Raw genomic sequence first — 21,403 nt, forward strand, 5'->3', positions numbered from 1 at the left:
GTACACTCTCTGGTGCTTTGGTTTCACCATCAACAACCAGAACAACGAAAACGTTTGTGGGAAGGTTTCTTTCAGTGAAGAATGCAGTGGGTGGGAAATCATGATAGTCCGATGATATCACGGGCATTTGATTTCCTAAAAGAAGAAGTTCATGTAAGGACCAGTGTGCTAGAGGCTGTTGAAGTGGAAACAAAAGGTTGATACTGTCTGTGATTTTGCAATCAAGTGGCGAGGAGTGTGCTGTTCAGGTCCGTTGCTGTTGAAATACATGGGAACATGGAAGACTCTAAAGACATTAAACAGATTCTGTTCCCGGGGAAAGGAAACAGACAGGAGGAGGACGGTTCATCAGACGCAGATTCACGATGAACGCGGTGTGATTCAAAACTCGCTTGGGCGTCCGTCCTCTTCCTGGACTACACCTCAACAGCATCTTAGTTTCATTTCACTGAGGTAGATGGCCTGATTTTTTTTCCAGATCAAAATGGTTCAGGTTTTTAAAATGACATGTCGGAAAATATCGGTGCGCTGTACAAAATGGAGACATGTAGATACAGGTAAAACCATGTTTTTCTTTTTCTTGTAATTCAGTTAGGCACTTGGGAAAGTATATCAATACTTTAGGTTATTAGACGACTCTTTATTGAAAATAAAGCAAAAAAAAAAAGCAAGTGTCTTTGAGGCTTTCCCATAGGTGTGAATTTTATGAAAAACAGAAGCCTTTTAAAACACGTGTGTCTTTAAAGCATATTATCCATTTTTGCAAAAGAAAAATACTTATAAAATATTTTTACCCTCGAGTGGAACCTGGAGATTTAATGTATGTGGCCAGAGGTCCAGCATCACCACCATGAACCTTTGGTTCTGTTTAAGCCTGTGTTACACAGGGCGCTCCTCAAGATAGACGGGGCTGCGTCAAAATGTTTGCCTTTACATTCAATAGCCCTCACATGCCTCGTTTCTTGAGTTACGGCTCTCGTTTTATAGGTTTCCTGCTTCCTTCTCTCTCATTCCAGCAACTGCTGTGTTTTTGCAGCTGATGGAAGCTGCAAGCCGGTGTGACGTGTCAATATTTTTTTTTCACTGTTTATCTGAAATTCACATTTAACTGGGAGTCCTATAATTTACCTGGCAACCTTACCACACCCCTTTTCAGGAAATCCTTGTGATAGGAACCCTGCTTCCTCAGCAGATCCCAAGGGAGATAGCAGGCGTCATAGGACCTTAGGGACTCCCACAAAAGATTCCTACGCCCAGCACAGAAAAGGCATATAGGGCTCCTCTGTTCTTCAAGCTAAGAACACCAGGAGTCACGCGAATAGGGCTAAAGAATAAGGCTAGAGTTTTCCAGGAAACCTCCTAGGTGCACCCATGTCTGATTCCCAAGGCTTCTGTGTCCATTTAGCATTACACATTATTTAGTAGTAGCTTGAAACAATAAAAGTTCCTCTTAACTCACATATCGGAGGCCATATAGGGCTGATATGGTGGCCTCACAAATCATCAAAGACCCAGGTTTCTGTGTGCTCTCCGGTCTACCATGCCTCATGCACTAGAATGGCTGCTGGGTCTCCAGCCCTCAGGTACACATTCTAGAAAGCAGAAGGAGAGACGAGAAAGAGGAAGGATGCCATCCCTCCTAGTCTTCAAAAGCTACTCTCCGGAAGTAATCCTTCGCTTCTGCTCATTGGCCACAGCTTAACCACACAGCCACATGTATTTGCGTGGGAGGCTAGGAAATGCAGTCTCTCTTACGGGAAACTTTATGGGCATATGGAGATTCTGTTGCTAAAATTTGGGGCAAAGTTATTGGAAGCCTGTGCCACGTCCTCCTCTGTGTTGGCTCTGCAATACGTCAGCATGGCTAGGCTGAATTATGTTTCCCAGAAATCCCTCTCCTGTATGAATCACCACAAAGGAGATCATCCTTGGGGGTGGGGGGAGGGAATCAGGAGGGTGCGAGGGAAGCAGCCGCCATTTTGCGGGTCACCCCCATTGCCTCCGATCTACTGACTCACCGTGTTGGTGTGAAGCAGCGGCTGGGTCTGCACGTCCTCCACTTTCTCCGGCTCCCCCCGCAGCTTCTCCAAGTCACAGGTCAGGCGTGGATGTCTGTCAGCTCCCTGGGGAGGGGCCCCGCGTTCTGCAGGAAGCCCTCATCGCCAGGGTCGAGGCGGCAATCATGACCAGCGTCGGTCCACCCTTGTGTGGTTCCACTAGCGCTTGTGGGCTCGGCCTGCTTCCCATCCCTCCCACCTGGGGCTCCTCTTCCCTTCCTGACTGCTGCCCTGTGGGCTTCCGGCTCCAGCTGGAAGCATCGGACGCAGAGACAACAGCCTCATGGCAGCAGCTCGCCCAGCCCTGCAGGGGTGTCAGCAAAGCTCTGGAACAAATCTCTCTAACTGTGTGTAACTCTACAACGCCTGTGACGGCTTGGAGAGAAGTATAGCTTATATGTAGAATCAGTTTATCTGTATCTATAGGATATATTGGATAGGGAGATATATATGTGTCTGTGTGTATATGTATATATGATGTAGATATAAAATATGGAGAATATATATGGTATATAGATAGAAGGATATGCCCTATATTTATGTATATGGAATATATGTAATATCTATATCTTTCTATATCTTATGTACATTTATCAATCTACATGCTACATATCTATAGATATACCTATATGATGCATATTATCTGTCAATATAGTATTGATACAGATACCATACATAGGTATATCTCATCCATCTCCATGTTAATTGCATATATACATACACACATATGTGTATGTATATTTCCCGTGGATCTAGAGCTAACTATAGATGTTGGCATTCTATTGGTCTGCGTATTGGGTTGCCCCCTGACTGATGAACTGTCGCTCTCACAGCCACCTGACATCCACTCCTTTGTTACTCTGGGAGCCCAGAACACAAGCTCCAGACGCTTAACAGAACCTTGGGGAAGTAGGCTGAATCCACGCCCACGAACCCCTAAACACAAAGAGAAGCTAAAGCTAAACTGTTTCATCAGCTCCATGAATTACAGGAACAAATAAATGCTAAGGTAAATTAAGTAAAATAATGGTGATTCAATTACGTGCATCCCCAGGTTTGTGAAGTAAGCTTTGTGTCTACACTGTTACTTCCATTTTCTTCCCTTCGTCAAATCTCAGGGGCTCCATACAGTACTGAACAGGGCAGTTCTTCAGGTCCATGTTTAAATACACTGAGAGTAAGGATTATGTCTTAGAACCGGAGACCCTGAAAAGACCTTGTAGTACCTGTTCTGAGAAGGCTTAGCTCCTCCTGGAATTGCCCAGGTTAAGTACTAGTTTATCGAAGTCACTTTTGAGAGAAGGAATGGGATTTTTAATATTTTTTGAGGCTGACGTGCTACCTACTGTGCTAACGAGGCATCTGGATTTCTAACAGGTTAAGATTCTTTTTCATACTAAAAGAGTAAAATGCATTAGAGGCACACAAGTAGCCAGTTATAAGAGAAAGTTTTACAAAAGGGAAAATTTTATATTTAAGGGAATATGATGGATTGGGGGAAATGGAAGATATCTTAAAGAATCATTTGGAAGGTTAAGACTGAATTGATGAAACTCTGGCCATTGTGGGAAATCACACCAAGTTTTTCAAGATTCACATGAAGTTTTGGAGATGATGCTTTTTTTTTTTGTGGTATGCGGGCTTCTCACTGCTGTGGCCTCTCCCGTTGCAGAGCACAGGCTCTGGACGCACAGGCTCAGCGGCCATGGCTCACGGGCCCAGCCGCTCCGCGGCATGTGGGATCTTCCCGGACCGGGGCACGAACCCGTGTCCCCTGCATCAGCAGACGGACTCTCAACCACTGCGCCACCAGGGAAGCCCGAGATGATGCTTATTGAATCAAGCTGACCGTAGAAAAGTGAATCTAGAGAAACTAGTTCTCAAGATGTTTTGCAGTTTCTGTATTTCATAAATGAACGAACACGAAGGCAGATAACAAGGAAGATGGGACGTAAATAAGGTTCCTGTCTCCCTGCTGTCTCCTTCTTGCTCTTCCTTCTTCTCTACGCTGTGTTACATCCTTGAAGAGAAAGGCTTCTCAACTGCGGAAATACTTATGAAGTCCGGCGTTTTGTCTTCTGAAGTTTGGGGTTTTATTTTATTTCGCTTTCTGTAGAGAACTCAACACTCCAAGAGCTAGACTAGGATGCCTTGTACCAAACTTTCATGCTTTCCTGTCTTCCGTCAGTAACAAGGCACAGCTGTCCTTATCATTGACAAAGGATGTCCATTTGACAGGGAAGCTGATTACCCAAAGTATGGCAGTTATCAGGAAATACTTGGAGAAGAACAGTACAGTCGTTGGGTACCAAATGTGAGTTAAATAAGCTGGACGAATGTAGCTAGTGTAGCCTGAGAGAACATAGCATTTAATCTCCTGCTTAAAAATATAGGCCCCTAGGGCTTCCCTGGTGGCGCAGTGGTTGAGAGTCCGCCTGCCGATGCAGGGGACGCGGGTTCGTGCCCCGGTCTGGGAGGATCCCACATGCCGCGGAGCGGCTGGGACCGTGAGCCATGGCCGCTGAGCCTCTGCTCCGCAGCGGGAGAGGCCACAACGGTGAGAGGCCCACGTACCGCAAAAAAAAAAAAAAAAAAAAAAAAAAAAATATGGGCCCCAAATTTATTTATAAATTTTGTAAAGATACTCAGTTTGAAAAAAATGACCTGAAGTCTATACAGGGTGTGTAGTGGAGGGCATTTGTGATTTAGTATTTGAATTCTACTATGAAAATGGCTTTTTGAGACTAGCCCCATAAGCACCCTAGAAACCCCTTGTGAAAGGTGAAAGTCTGAGTCTCAGACGGGTTTAGACGCTACCAAAGACCAGCCAGGACGCATTGTGGGAGCAGGAAAAGACCTCTGGTGATCAGTTTCTGTGCCTTACGTTTTAAGCACAGAGCAAACTACCGCTCAGATGTCCCCATGTGGGAACTGTCCAGGAGAGGAAAAAAGGAATTTCCCTGCTTCTAGTTGGAACTTATCCGGCAATACACAGCACACCTGTACACCATAAGATTTGTAAAAACCCACTGGAGCTCTGGGGAATTACGGCTAATTCTAAATTATCTGGAAGGATAACGAATAATAGCTAATTGCTTACTACGTGGTTAATTAATCCAGGGTTAATTAGGAACTCTACATTTTTACTGTTTTTTACATTTATAGTTGCAAGTAACAATGGGTTTTACCTTCCCACCCCTCTTTTTGCAAATAGAACCTGCTGATTTGAACATAGATCTCTTTCTTCATTTTTTTTTTTTTTTGCATTATTATCCTGGACGGTTTTAATGAAGTTTAACGTTATTTGAAAAAGATAAATATATATGATGCAACTGAAATTATTTAAGTTGCATAGGCTCTGTGGTTTATGATGGTTCTGTCATTTCAGAGTAGGCCGATGGTATTTGGAGTCAGAGAGCAGAGTGTTCCCTGCTGGGGGTGTGCGTATATGTGCCTCTGAGTTTGTCTTGACTGAGAGTCTGGTACGTGAACGCTGTGCTCTCAATGCATAATCTCATTCTCTCGTCCTCTGCTTTCTCCTGTCGGGCCTGAGAAGTTGCCTGGATGGCTGGAAGCCACAGACTAAGGCTGACACGGGCCGCCGCCCCCATTGATAGCAGCTGCTCGATAGGTACCCCTGGCAGAGACTCCTGGTGACAGGTGTGGCTGAGCTCAGCTTCCTCAGAAGGTCCTGCGTGAACAGCGCTCCTTTCTTGATGGCCCTTATCACAGAGGGATCAGTGAACAGGGCGGATTCCACGGGACAGATTAAAGGTTCCATTTGAAGATGACTGATGACACTCACTCTCAAAGAGCTGTCCTCCGAAAGGTGACATCTTTCGGATGTCATCTCAGGGGTCCGAAGCCCTCCAGGGGTGTCTTTCATCTCTCCTCTGTGACTCTCAGCGCTTCTTGACTGCTGAGAGGAAACCGTTGGACAGGATAAGAGGAAAGAGCCTGAGGCCCTCCTGTTCTGTCCTGCCTTGCCCACGGGGCCTTCCAAAAAATCTGTCTTTACCCCAGGTGCGGTGACATTCTTGAGAGCAAAGGGGTTTGGTTACAGCCCCTCGAAAGAACAGCAGAGCCACCCACAAACACCTAGATTGGACCCCGCACCTAATGCGACACCTGCTCTAATCTGATACCCAGTGAGCACGGTTCTTTGTCCAAAGATGGAGTCCTAGAGGGCACAGAACCGTGTCCTACAGTAAAAGAACATAATGCATGGGGGGTTGAGGTGGAGAAGCCGAATACTGAGAATATTTAAGCCTCACTGATACATGATGTTAACTCAGACTGTTTTCCACGTCATTTGGCAAAAGTTTGTGATTTCTAAAGTAAGGCGAGGGGGGATGCCTAATTTAATGACTCGCACTGTTTACAGAAGTCGTTCATTAGCTTCTGAACTCTTAGATGTCAGGGAACTCACGCAATTTGAAAAGCAAGTTCTACAGTTAATGGATGAAACTGAGCTTAAAGAAGCTAGCCATTTGAGTCTAGGAAGATAATACTTAGTTTCTTTTTACTTGATAAGTTATTTAATATAGTTGGGAATGCAATATATAAAATGTATGAAGTTGGCAACGTTGCAGAAGCAGAATATGTGGTACAGCAGCTGTAAAAGCAAAATGAGGCCATAGTGATGGAATGAAGGGGGGCTTTGTTTAATTGTTTCCATATATCAAGAACTCAGGATGTAGGTAGCCCCGGACTGCTTTGCAGACCAATGTCTTGGGGACTTAGACTCTGGGAATTTTCCTGCTCTGAATTGAGAAGTCTTGCATGTGGACCAAGGGAAAAAAAGATTGACTGTTGAGATAAATAGAGGAAGGAATAAATCAAAAGAATATTTCAAAGAATCTTGCCTGTCACCTTAGATTAATAGGTATGCAGCAAACTTGTGCCAACAGAAGTAACAGGAAACAGAACCATCAAAGATAACTATGCATTCTAAGTTTTCTAGCAACCTAGCAGAATTGTGGCGTGACTAGCAAGAAGGTTGTAAAGAAGAAACGTATTTTGGAGGAGAAGAGGGAAACACATTTGGGGAAGGTCGATCAAGATGGATTTGATAAAGATGGTCAATATGCTCAGGTTGACCAAGAAATAGTCAAGCAGGCTATAGGCACCAAGAATATAAGAGCAGAACATGGGTGAGAGATGGGGTCTGCAAATGATTAGATGGGATTTAGTATCATGGAAGTTGCAATGGAAGAAGAAAGTGGATTTATTTTCTAAAGGGGAGAATATAGAGAACTAGAGACAATAACACAACAGAACCTTGCATAAGCTCAGCATTAAGGCACAGCCTGCTGGAAAGGAAAGACAGCTGAGGGGGTGACCTGATACGGGGCCAGCAGTGATGGGGCCAGCACGATGGGGCCAGGAGAGTGCCACAGTGCAGGAGAGGCTGCCAGCAGAGGTCAGGGTGGATCAGAGGTCCAGAGATGGGGAATAACAGACAACTGGAGGCATTTCCTAACACCAGGAGATTTGTGTCCGTAGTTAGGAGATAGAAGTCGTATCACAGGCATTTCAGGAGGGAGGGTGTGGAGGGAGGCTATCAGCACAGAGCAGAAATGCAGAAAAATCGCAGCATACTTTGAAGAAGCAGTGAGGTGTTGCTATTTAGTGCAACCTATTATTTTTTGTGGTACGTGGGCCTGTCACTGTCGTGGCCTCTCCCGTTGCGGAGCACAGGCTCCGGACACGCAGGCTCAGTGGCCACGGTTCACGGGCCCAGCCGCGCCGCGGCACGTGGGATCTTCCCGGACCGGGGCATGAACCCGCGTCCCCTGCATCGGCAGGCGGACTCCCAACCACTGCGCCACCAGGGAAGCCCGTTTTTTTTTCCCCCCCTTAAAGTGGGGGTGATCTGAGCATACATGAAGACGGAGGAAAAGGCCTGTACAGAGAAGCGGAGTGGGCTCTGGAGAAACCGAGTTTCTCCACGTTTTCTAACAGCCTGCCAGGGGGGTGACACAGGCAAATGTGAACCTAGTACCAGCCCTATTCAGTGCACGATTCTTATTGCATAATTTTGTTTAAATGTGGAGATGAAATTGTCCCCTAAAGACAAGAAATTATCATTTTTTGCAGAAATCTGTTTTTGCCTTAAAGCAAAAGGACCTTCCTCCCAGGACGTATCATGGTATTCCCTGTGTGCGAATTTAGCTTTCTTCAGGGGTGTAGGTGTATGAGCTGTAAGAAGGGCAGCGGTTAGGTGTGCATACAGGGCGTGAATGTGTAGTGAAAGTAGGCAGAACTCACTCCAAGCCTGCAAGGGCCCTACGTTTTCCCCCAATGGCATGTGGGAGCGTTGCAGTTCAGTCAGTTTTGCTCATGGGTGGTGCGGTTCTTCATAGATTCTGTCTGATGCTGAGGAGTCAGGTCAGGAATGGGCAGGATTTAGGGGTGTTCTGGAGCATAATCCTGTCAAGTAGGGTGTATTTCTGTGAAGTGTTCCTCCACATAGAGGAACAAAGCAAGTATTTCATCGTTTTCAGGAGCTGTATGAAGAAAGAGGGTAGATGTACCCACAGATAGCTAAGCTCATGCTTTCCAACAAGTTTAGCTCTTAAGTACGTGTATCATGCTTCAACAGCTCTAGTTAAATGGAAAAGAAGGAATACTTTCTTGTTTTATGTCATTGAGGCCAAATCACATCTTTGGCTTATTTTTGTTACTGAGGCAGCCTTCATGTTGACTTTGCAAATAGCGTATTTATTTCCCAGGTCCGTAAGACATAAACTTTACTGTCAACTTGCTTCAAGCCAAGGTCAGAACATAAGACTTACACAGGTCTGGGCTAAAAAACTCTGAAAAATATGAATTTAACTGAAATGAAAACAAATAAAAGCTGAAGAGCATCCAAGATTTAGCTGAAAAAGAATCAGGCATCTTGCTTTAATTTTTTTTTCAGTACGCGGGCCTCTCACTGTTGTGGCCTCTCCCGTTGTGGAGCACAGGCTCCGGACGCGCAGGCTCAGCGGCCATGGCTCGCGGGCCCAGCCGCTCCGCAGCATGTGGGATCTTCCCGGACCGGGGCAGGAACCCGTGTCCCCTGCATCAGCAGGCGGACTCTCAACCACTGCGCCACCAGGGAAGCCCCTTGCTTTAGTTGTTACTTCACCACTAAAGGATTGTGAAACTTAGGATTTCATTTATCTTCTGGGGTCTGCAGTCTTTTCATCTATAAAATAATAAAAGCTTGAGAACATGGTACACGACATCACCTCTAGTGCTAAGAGTATACGATGCTGTGAAAATAAAGCTACCATGTGATGAATGCTGTCCTCACTAAGCTTTATAGACAGAGGGAATGACATTGATGAGGCTGATAGGAGTGTTGACTGGAAGGTCTGCAGCCTGGCTCTCCATTCAATGAGTTAATAGATGGAAACAGCTTAGAATGCCATTCCTGGCTACCTCCTACCACCAGTGCACCAGTGCCTGCACGCAGCGTATTGCAGAATCCAAATGACGGCCCCTCTCCAACAGGCTTTATAAGCTGGTGTAATTGACGCCATTGAAATTGTTTTGACTTGGTTACTATCTCAAAAATTCACATTATATCCCTATATCTAGTAGGTATTTAGTTCACCCACAATTCCTATTTATTCACTGTCTCTTCTGTGCCAGAAGACTGTGTTATCTGAGAGTATAAACTTATAAAAGGCAGTCGTGCAGGAGCGAGGCAAGTGAGTCCAGGAAAAGGAGAGTTACACGGAGAGCCCGCTGACAGACTGGGGAGAAAGATCTCCTCTTTCTGGGTCACGAGAGGCTGACTTCACAGTTGCTCCTGCAAAGAGAAGTGAAGCCCGGTAGGCACATTCTGTAAGTCAGCTCGCTGCCACTCATCTCAGCAGCCGCTGTCAGCGGCGTCCTCCTGGTGTGGGACGTGTCCTTAGTGATCCCGGAAGTTGTTCCGGTACTTAGCGCTGTAAAATAGGTATTAGGTGAGCACAGCAAAACGGACACGGTTTTCTCATGAGCATATGTGTGCATGTCTGCACACGGCTTATGTACAGGAAAAACACAGTGTGATTCTTGTGCTCACATTTGAGAATTTACTTTTCTTCAGGAGCTTGACAGAGGTCTCAGCAAGGTTTGGCGTGGGGACTCTTCTGCTTGGGATCCCCCGTAGGCTGAGCTCTGTGAGGGCTGTGTTGCGCAGCACAGAGCAGGCCTTTGATACAGATCTGTGGAAGGAAAAGGTGAGGGAGAAGGAACATCACCGTCCTCTGTTATCTGTCCAGTCCTCTGTGTTGCCAAACCCTTTTCTGGGACCCATTTTGGTCCCTGTCGCATCCCGATGAGGATGTTTGTACCTTTATCGGGCTGACGCAGTCATTTCTGGCAAGGATCAGTCTCCACGGCCGTCCAGGTCCTAAAGCTCAGGGTCTTCGCTCACTGCATTGCTGTAGTTCTGTTAGATTCCTATTAGCATGTTGTACACAGTCACGCTAGCAGAATTTGAGGCCTGCTACGCATGTGTGCAAAATTATGTGCCCCACCTGCGGGCTGTTGCGAGGGAGTAGTTCCTTCTCTGTGTGCCCTGTTGGAAGGTACGTGAAGAGGTAGAGATGAGGAAGGGGGAGGATTTATACCGCACCTTTTCTTTTAGATTAGAGGAAACAGGGTAGGGTTTGAATGTCCCCTCAAAAATATTTTCCCGTCATTCCAAAAACCATGTTGCAAGCCTCCTGTCCCATTGCAAGTCTGTCCTCTTCCTAATTCCAAGTCTTCCTGCCACCTGCCTCTCCTGCTGGGGGGAAGGGGGGGTTTGTTGGTTTGTTTTTCATTTTTTCTTACTTTTTATTTTATAGTGGGGTATAGTTGATCAACAATGTTGTGATAGTTTCAGGTGTACAGCACAGTGATTCAGTTATACATAGACATGTATCTATTCTTTTTCAGATTCTGTTCTCCTATAGGTTGTTGCATAATATCGAGCTGAGTTCCCTGTGCTCTACAGTAGGCCCTCGTTGGTTATCCATTTTAAATATAGCGGCGTGGATGTGTCAGTCCCAAACTCCCTAACTGTCCCTTCCCCTGCCCTCCCCCCTGGTAACCACAAGGTGGGTTTTTGTTTGTTTGTTTGTTTGTTTTTTTGCGGTACGCGGGCCTCTCACTGTTGTGGCCTCTCCCGTTGCGGAGCACAGGCTCCGGACACGCAGGCTCAGCGGCCATGGCTCACGGGCCCAGCCGCTCCACGGCACGTGGGATCCTCCCGGACCGGGGCATGAACCCGCGTCCCCTGCATCGGCAGGCGGACCCCTAACCACTGCGCCACCAGGGAAGCCCCGTAAGGTGGGTTTTATAAGCAGCAGCAAGACAAAACTCTGTTATTTTTGAAGAAGAAGCTTAGGGAGCAGATTTGCCGTGCTCTGACAATGCGTGTTTGCATTCTTGACGGATATTAGGGCCTTTCACATCAAAACGCACTCAAGAATGGAGGCAGAGATTTTGTCAGAAAATGTATGTCCGTATGCTTTGGAACATCATGTTTTTACCGTGGAGAGCAAAGAATAGATTCATTTCTTAAACAGTGTTAAGTGCTATGTGGTTAGTTTCCTTTGTAGCTTCTCAGATCTCCAGTAATGCTGGACAGGTTGCTTGTTGGAAACGTCAGTTAATGTGACCCAGACATCTAACTCTGAAGGTTGGCCTCTGCACCTTCACGAAGAATATCAATTTCTGTGGGACCGGGAGAAGAATAGTAACAATAACTAATAAAGCTTAGAAAGTCTTAGGAGAGTTGCCCTTCGGCCAAGCAGTGGCTTTCTCTCGTGGTAGGGACTGACATGAAATTTAGAGCTGACGGCAAATGCTCACGACACACACTTCTTTCCAGATGCAAGGCTGATTGCAAGGACAAATCAGGTTACCTTCTAAAGCAGCAGCTAAAGCTGGCTGATCGGAGCGACGCATGTAGACAGATTCAGAAGAGTGTGTATTGTATCTATTGTGACTGGACTTGCGGACCCTCTGCAGACACAGAAGTGCTGCTGACTCCTTGAAAAGACTGGGAGGGTGGCCAAGAACATTCCTGTCTTGGCAGAAAAAGGTGATTGATTGAGCAAACATCAGAAAAAGTGCCCTCCGCTGCATGCCAGTGGAGCCAGGCTTAGAGGTGGAGTGGCAGGTTGAAGTGGCAGAGCCACACCCGGATGGGCGCCCACACAGGGACGTTTCCGCAGTGCGGGGAGGCTCCTCCCAGCCTGGGAACCACCCAATTCAAATGCATCAGGAGTAAACTGGGGCAAGTCCCCGTTACCCAGGACTCCCAACTACACACTTTGTATCCCTTTTCTCCACAACGTCTGCACACGTCTGCACGTAGGACTTCTTTTGAGCCTGTCCTGAAGATATAAATTCAAGATAAACCTATACATACTCTAAGTAAATCTGTTAAAGTTTTGGAAGATGGTTCTTCCTGTGCTAGATATGTAAAGATCCTTTCTGGTCCTGATTAATCTTGAATTTTGAGAGCAGCTGACGTCAACTTTATGTGCAATGAAGGAAGTCTTTGCAAAAAAAAAAAGAACACGTGTATATGATGCACACATATATGTATCATGGTAGCAGTTTTTACGTAGAAGCAATACATAGTCCTAAGCTATCTCATCTAAGTAAAAATCCTATAAGAACCCAACCCACTCTTAAAGGAAACAGAAGAAGAAAACAGGTATATGAGTCAAGCAAAGTTAAGGGTTGGGACACGACTCATTTCCTTTTTATCCGTGTGATCTGATCCCATTTTAACTTCTGTGAGCTTCAATTTGTTTATCTGGATAACTGAAAAACAGATTATATAGAGAGACTTTGAGACTTAGCGCTGTTGAATAAGTGCTCATTTACTTTATTCCTATCTATCACTCAATCTGTCTATCATCTATCTGTCATGTATTATGTATGCCTCTATCTATCATCTCTAGTATTTATGTATTTATCATCTGTCTATGAATATATGTATTATGTATGTATGTATCTGTCTGTCTGTCTATCTCAGGCATTTCTGAAGATGCAGTATGTGGTTGAGACACAGTATGTGTTAACAGAGGTACAGTCAGATAGTAATGTCAGCTGGAGCGTTATTTATGGATTCAGCCATTATTTAATGAGTATCAACTTTGTGCAAAGCTCATAAAAGAGGTTCCTAAATATGACCCCCAATTAGTGAAGAATTGTAGTGCACATTTCCTCAATTTATGCACCCAGAAAGCAGCCCAGGTGTTGTCATTGCCGTCCTTGGGTTTTCCCTACATAGATGGTCTTTGTTCACGAGCTGCCGGGAAGACAAAGCTGAGGGGAGACAGGCATAGGAGTTACGTCCAAGACGGTGACACAGTGTTTTTATAGGGAAACCCGTGCCTGAACCCCAGCCCTACACATGAAGGAAATCACTGTGGTTCACAGAATGGTTTCTCCATAAACACAGGCTTTGTCTGTCTTGTGCTGGTGTTGTATTTCACATTTGTTGAGCAGTGAGCGGTGTTTTCCCTTGTGTGCCTGCAACCCCTGCTGTTGGTAAAGGCGTCCGATAGAGCAGCAGAGCCTTAAGTGTTTCTGCCTCTAGGGAGCCAAGGTTGCTGCTAAATTAATCTCTGGTTTGGGGAGGTTGCGGGAGGCTTTTTTTGAATCTGTATGCCCTGAACTCTGAGTTAAGGCCTTCCGAACGGCGTCTTTGTGGCAATCAAGAGGGAGCACAGCTTTTATTCCTCATTGGAGTAAGGAGCAAACGTAGAACGAGGGGCCAGAGATGACAGGAGGCTTGTCTCGAGGCGTGGAAGGCAGAGGTCAAGGGCTTCTGCCGCATTTCCAGCGGGGCTCCTCAGTACAGCGCCTTATCCGAGCTGCTGCCTCTTAGGAGCGCCTCTTAGGTTTGGAAAACATTGGTGTTAAAGGGACATGACATTCCCCAGGTAGCTTACAGTTCAAGCCAGCCTGACCCATGTGATCCCGGTGCGTTCTTTAAGGGAGTCTGTGAAGCATAACGTGAGGGAAAGAGATGATAAACATCTCAACTGGTCTGATTTTTTTTTTTTTTTTTTGGTTGAATGTGTTGTACTTCAGCAAGTACCATGAGCGGATAAATATTAATCCCCTGTAATGCAGTCACTTTCTCACCTTAGCAGAACAGCGTTCCGAGGAAATGTGAAACCACTGTCCTCACTGTGTGCCCCTCCCGCTATTCTGGGGGTTGGCAAACCTGAGCCTCTGGGGCGAATGTGACCCACGGCCTGTTGTGTAAATAAAGTTTTATTGGAAGACACCCATGGCCACTCATGGGCGAGCAATCTATGGCTGCTTTTGTCAGACACCGGTAGAGCTGAGTTGTTGTGAAAAACATTCTTTGGTCGACAGAGCCTACGATTTTTATTTAAGACTTACAGAAAACTTTGCTGACCAACCGTGTGAAGGACCCTTACTCCGCTCACGGTCTGCATTTCACTGTCTCATCTGCGAATTTCTCCTTGGCAGAAGCTAACCCAGCATCTCTTTAGCAAGGTATCCCGGGACTTTCCTGGCTGTCCAGTGCTTCAGACTTCGCCTTCCGCCGCAGGGGGTGCACGCTGGATCTCTGGTTGGGGAGCTAAAACCCCACATGCCTCGTGGTCAAAAAACCAGAACATAAAATAGAAGCAGTATTGTAACAAATTCAATCAAGACTTTAAAAAAGGGGTCCACATCAAAAACATCTTAAAAAAGGAAAAAGTCTCCTACTGGCCACATGTGCCTAGAGAGTACTTGAAATGTGCTTGCCATGACGAAAGAACTGAGTTTTAAATTTTATTTAGTTTTAACTAATTTACGTGGCTACATATGGCTATTGGCTGCTCTGTTGGGTGCATGAAAGAGTTCTTTGGTTGCCTCACAAACTAAGGAAAGAAGAAATCTGGGGAGCTGTGGTCACACTGTGATATTCCTTTTCTAAGATTTTTTTTTCTTTGGTGCAATTCTAAAAGGTATTATTTTTTTACATTCCCTTTCTGATATTTCATTGATAGCATAGAGAAATCAATTGATTTCTGTATGTTAATCTTGTATCCTGCTACCTTGCTGTGATATTCCTTTTCTAAATTTTTTTTTGTGAAATACAACGCATACACACATTATGCAGAAACGTAATTATGCCATTTTTACTTAATGTGTATCAGATGATGTAGGATTTCAGTTTCTTTTTGAGTTCGTCTTAATGATTTTAAAGGAATGTGTATGACTGAAATTTTGAAATTTTGTGTGTAATGTAGATATCGTCCCAGTTTCTTTCCAGCATCAATTTTTTGTGCTTTATTTATTTTTTTCCTTTTTTTCTGGGTCAGCTTTCGAGTTGATTATTAATTTTACCTTTCTGTTAAAAAATTGAGTACTTCGCTCTGTTCTACTCTATTTCATGTCTTTTTGCTCTATTTATCAGTTGGTGCTATCTTTTTTTTAATAAATTGATTTTTGGCTGCATTGGGTCTTCGTTTCTGTGCACGGGCTTTCTCTAGTTGCGGCGAGCAGGGCTACCCTTTATTGTGGTGCGCGGGCTTCTCATTGCAGTGGCTTCTCTTGTTACGGAGCACGGGCTCTAGGTGCACGGGCTTCAGTAGTTGTGGCGTGTGGGCTTAGTAGTTGTGGCTCGATGGCTCTGGAGCACAGGCTCAGTAGTTGTGGCGCACGGGCTTAGTTGCTCCGCAGCATGTGGCATCTTCCCGGACCAGGGCTCGAACCCGTGTCCCCTGCGTTGGCAGGCGGATTCTTAACCACTGTGCCACCAGAGAAGCCCCGGTGCTATCTTTATTATTACCATCCTTTTACTTTCTTTGAGTAAATTCCCTTGAGTTTATTCTATTTCTTCAACTGCTTTGTTTGAGTTCTTAGCACAGGAATCTTTAACTATTTTTTTTCTATTACATGCATTTTAGGCTCAAAATTTCTGTCTCCTTGTCTTTGATATTATCAATTTGACTAGCATATGATTCGTCTTTTTAATTTTCCAGTTTGAGATTGGTTGATCTTTGATTCTGAAGATTTGTGTGTTTCACCAAACCTGCAAAGTTCTCAACCATTTTCTTTTAGTATTGCCTCTTCTGCATTAAAAAAATAATCCACTTGAATATATTTTGGATCTTGTCATATGGTCAGTTAAATCTAAAACTTCTGTTTAATTTTCATACTTCTTCACTTTTCTGTAGTTCAGTCTGCATTATTTCTACACATCTATATTATAATTCATTAGTATTCTTTTTTTTTTTTTTTTTTTTTTTTGCGGTACGCGGGCCTCTCACTGTTGTGGCCTCTCCTGTTGCGGAGCACAGGCTCCGGATGCGCAGGCTCAGCGGCCACGGCTCACGGGCCCAGCCGCTCCGCGGCATGTGGGATCTTCCCGGACCGGGGCACGAACCTGTGTCCCCTGCATCGGCAGGCGGACTCCTAACCACTGCACCACCAGGGAAGCCCCCATTAGTATTCTTTTCAGCTATCTTAATCAGCCTATAATCCTTCCATTGATTTTTTTTTTTTTTTACTTTCAATTTTGTTTTTTGTTTTCATTTAAAACATTTTACTTGGTAGTCTCTCAAAAATCTACCTGGCCATTTTTATTTTATTTATTTATTTTTGGCTGCTTTGGGTCTTCGTTGCTGTGCGCAGGCTTTCTCTAGTTGTGGCGAGCGGGGGCTACTCTTTGTTGCGGTGCGTGGGCTTCTTATTGCAGTGGCTTCTCGTTGCAGAGCACAGGCTCTAGGCACAGGGGCTTCAGTAGTTGTGGCATGTGGGCTTTAGTAGTTGTGGCTTGTGGGCTCTAGAGCCCAGGCTCAGTAGTTGTGGTGCACGTGCTTAGTTGCTCCATGGCATGTGGGATCTTCCAGGACCAGGGCTTGAACCTGTGTCCCCTGCATTGGCAGGCGGATTCTTAACCATGCACCACCAGGGAAGCCCTGCCTGGCCACTTTTATGGTATCTTACTCATGTTGTTAATTCCTTCTATTTTTGTTTAGATATTTAATACATATTTATTTTATATTCTGCATTGATAATTTTAATGTCTGGTATCTTTGGGGGTTATATCCTACTGTTTGATTCTAATGACTATCACTTTGGTAGGGGGAAATCATACAGTTTGTAATTTTTTTAATGTAATTTTTTGGATCTGTCTCTATGAGGTAGAGACACTTCATAAAGGTGCCTTTGAACCTTCAAACTGCGAAATCTATAAACTGTACATGGTTGGTGGGAAGGAGCAGAGGTGGAGACTGCAGGAAAAGCTTGTGCTCTCTTTAGAGACTGATTTTGAGTATAACCTAGTATCCAGAATACTTGAAAATGTTGATAATGTTAGTCTGGGACACATTCATCATCTTCTACCCTGACAGTTGTCCTCTAATCGAATGGCATTGTGTTTGTAGAATAAAGAAGATGGCTTTGCTTTTCTGTACAAAGGCAAGTTTTCTTAAAGATAAGTTTTGGGCAGTGGAAACTTCTTATCATCCTCAAGCTTAGAAAGGTATCACATAGTTATCTTTTTGCGTGCGTACTTCAAGCCAGGATCTGCAGGGAAATTTTTAAAAATTATCTTTATGCGTGGGGAGATTTTTTTTTTCTCCTATTAAGCGGTAAAGTCAAGTTACAAAATTAATATATTTGGTCTTTGGGAATTTGCTAAATTGCATATGCAGCACATGGATGGGCAGATGTCTGTTTCTACCTTCTTTTAGTATTTTTGGTGAAAGATAACTGAGGGACCATAGACTAACCTGAAAATGCTTCTGTGTTTTTATCTTTGTGTGTATTCCTTTCTCTGCTTGTTCTGAATCAACGTGGATTAGTCGACTGACACACTGAGCTGGGAACTAATTCCCGTAGACGCTCTGCTTTGGTGTCCCCGGGTTTAATACCCAAGCATACGTACTTTTTACAAGTTTCCCAAAGTGCTTCGTACCATCAGGCAAGTCAGGGAAGCACTAATTGAGGGAACTCACGCTCCATTAACCACACACTCAATTTACAAAATGACCTAGGTGCTTGTGAAATAATGTTTTTCCTAAGTCAAGATACAAGATAAATATATTTCACCCTTGGAAATTTGCAAAATTCTCATAGAATATCAATTCGTAAATAATCTCATTTGCACATATAATGTCGAACCTTTTCATTTGTTTTCCATTGATTTTCAATCACTGTTCTTAAGCTGTTACCCACATGGGACGAGGAAAGCCCCTTACTAATTAGAATTTTGTTATCTTGGAATGCGTGTTATCTACTGGCTTAAAGATCATTGTGTACTTGCTGTGTCCCTGACATAGACATGTGGGTACACAATGGGGAAGAAGCAATTAGCTCAGCTCCAGAGCTGTAGATTCATCACCTGTGTCACTTACTGGATGAGCACCTTGGGGCAACTTATATAAACTCTAGGGAGTCCCATTTTTCTTTTCTGTAGAATGGACTAAATGATTCCTCTGATCATAATGTGTTGATACTAAAGTCAGATAACTTACATAAATTGGTTTCAGGGGGTTAAGTATTGAAGAAACAATACTGTCTCTTAGTGTAACTGTGAATAGTGGCGTAATTGTTATCTTGATTATTACCGTTATCATGAGAAGACATGGCAGTTGTCCATGAAGATAACAGAATGCTGATACTCAAGCAGCTGCAGCAGGGCATGTGTGTCTGTTTAATGTACTTTGTACATTGTGGCGTACCGTGGTTTGGGTGCAGTCAGAAAATAATGGAGCATCTGGGAATAAAACTTGGCGTCACTGTTCATAATTAATATTCGCTTGGGATTTTCACGGAGAACTAGGCAGTGTTATTTCAATTCAAAATATCTCTTTCTCCAAGACATGCAGAGCAGTAAGCCGTGAATATCAAGAAAGGAGGAGCTGGACTTTAACAAAATTAGTGAAATGAAAAATTTAAGGAGAAAAATAGATCCTTAAAATTAACTTTGTTTTAAGATATTGTAAATTGTCATACGATGATGGCCTTGGGCCTAGGATAATTCTTCAGTTTTCTTCATCCTCTTTTCACAGGTAGAATGATGACTGTCAATATATAGTGTACAAAATAAACAGCACTGTGGTCACTGATAGTTGTTTCCAGTTGTAGATGACATCTCTCGATTCTTGGTCCTGAATCTCCATCTGCCTAGAATGGTGCCACCAGATATCTCCTTACTCAGAAGTCACCTGCTGTCTGCTGAGTTCTCACACCCCACGCCACCCCAGTTACAAAGCACCACGGCTCCTGTTGTGGACTACGAGCCAAGCACACTTGACACTTGGTCACACCTGCCTACCTGTATGTATACCTCCATGCCTGTGAGCACCTGCGCAGCTGTTAGCTGTTTGCGGGCAGGAGTCATGTTGTATTGGTTATTCTAGACACAGTGCTAGGACAGTAACGAACCCATGATAGGTAATCATTGTGCAAATGTGAAATGATTAAACAGCATATTAATGTTTTATAAGGAGCTGGAAAGCGGAAATGGAAATCACCAATAAGCCAAGTTCAAATCGGCTGACTCAAGACGTGAAGACACGATTGAATTTGGGTGTGAGAGATATAAAGCGCAGGGAAAAAGCATGTTTAAAAAATGTTTAGATTTTAGACCAATACAAAACTTAAGAAAATAGTATAATCGTATAATAAACTTTCCATCACTCAGCTTCAAAGCGTGCATGCACGGTCGCTCTGCTTTCAGCTATACCTCCCCTCCCTCCAGTCTGGATATTTTTGGAGCCAAGTCTGTACTCACATTGTTTCTTCAATAAACATTTCAGTGTTCACCTCCACAATGGAGGACTGCATAATGTAGTCTGCTGAGTGTGTGAATTTGGACAGCGAGTGTGAGCCTTGGAGCCTGTTTTGTGAGGGTCACAGCTCGTCAGGATCCACAGAGAACAGATGCGGTGCAGATGTGTGTGCCTTGAGTAAAAAGACTCATTAGGCAAAAGCCGTCTCTCGCGTGGGCTAGAGGAGCAGAGCGCATTGCTTACTCCGCATTTTCTTCCAAAGCTCCTTCCCTCCAAGAGACACCTTCGTTTTCTTTTCTTTTTTTTTTTTTTTTTTGCGGTATGTGGGCCTCTCACTGCTGTGCCCTCTCCCGTTGCGGAGCACAGGCTCCGGACGCGCAGGCTCAGCGGCCATGGCTCACGGGCCCAGCCGCTCCGCGGCATGTGGGATCTTCCCGGACCGGGGCACGAACCCGCGTCCCCTGCATCGGCAGGCGGACTCTCAACCACTGCGCCATCAGGGAAGCCCGAGACACCTTTCTTAACGACGCCAGCCTTAGCTTATTGCTATAGCCTCTTTATCAAGACAGTATTTTCCACACAGCTACATTAGATAAAACCTGTTTTGATCATTTTCTGTTTGTGAGAAACAGAGGTTTGGGGTAGATCAGAATAGGGTAAGAGATGAGGTGGGCAAAGAACCCTGCTTGTCCAGGACAGTCTTAGATTTTGCCCTTTGTTTCAGAGCAAGGCCTGAGTATAAACCCTTCTGCTCAAAAAAATGTCCAGGCTTGAGCCATCCAGCCTGTGGTAACCCTAGACACAACTGTCTTAAACTAGGTTGGAGGCTGACAGGGATAGAGAAACCACCCCAGTTGGAAATGCAGAGGCCAGTCACCATGAGGAGACGGGATTCGCAGAGAAGCCATTGGTCAAATGAACTGTTGCAGGAGCTCGGTCGAATGGCTAATTGCTGAGGCTTTGGGGTCCTCTGACTCCAGCGCTGAAAATAGGTGATCTCCTCCCCTTGTCCATGCATCCAGCTCAGGGAGGTAGAAATGAGCTGTCACTCCACCCTGGGGGCCTGAGCCAGTCTCCCCACGGGGGCCAGGACTGCTGATGTGCACGCAGACATGGCTTGGTCTTTCTGGAATTCTTCCAGTTCAAACGTGTTGTTGGTGCTCAAGTGAGCATGACTTATTTTTCAAAGGAAATTGTAATCTCCTTGAGAGCAGAGAGTTCTAGTGACTGGTGATGGTTTCCTGAGTATATGCATACGTAGGTTCCCACATATGCAAACTCATCGATTGTATACATTAAATACATGTGTTTTTTGGTATCTGTATCATACTCCAATAAAGCTGTTAGACAATAGCAGTAACAACAAAAGAGAAAAGTAACTGAAAGAAACCAGAAGGGAGCAGTGTTTCCTGATGGAGTACTCAGCCATACTGCTGTAGGTACAGTATTGTAGGGGCAGAGACAGGCAAAGACATTGCTACAAATAGTAGAGGCAGAAAGTGGCACAGTGTATCTGAGAGCGAAACCACAAATTATCAAGATACTATAGAGGCAGAATTGGTAGGCACTGATGATAGATTTGCTTCAAGCGGTGAG

At 44.6% G+C, this 21,403-nt stretch overlaps 1 long non-coding RNA gene across 1 annotated transcript in view; it reads left to right on the forward strand.

The window, feature by feature from the left end:
• Positions 1-19,804, forward strand: part of LOC309839395 — a 113,258-nt gene extending 93,454 nt beyond the window's left edge. The window contains exon 3 of the long non-coding RNA XR_014298507.1: positions 19,155-19,804. This is a non-coding gene — a long non-coding RNA (uncharacterized lncRNA). The remainder of the gene's footprint in view (positions 1-19,154) is intronic.
• Positions 19,805-21,403: the final 1,599 nt, after the last annotated feature.

This window comes from Grampus griseus (genome assembly GCF_964374135.1).
Source record: "Grampus griseus genome assembly, chromosome: X".
Lineage (NCBI taxonomy): Eukaryota > Metazoa > Chordata > Mammalia > Artiodactyla > Delphinidae > Grampus > Grampus griseus.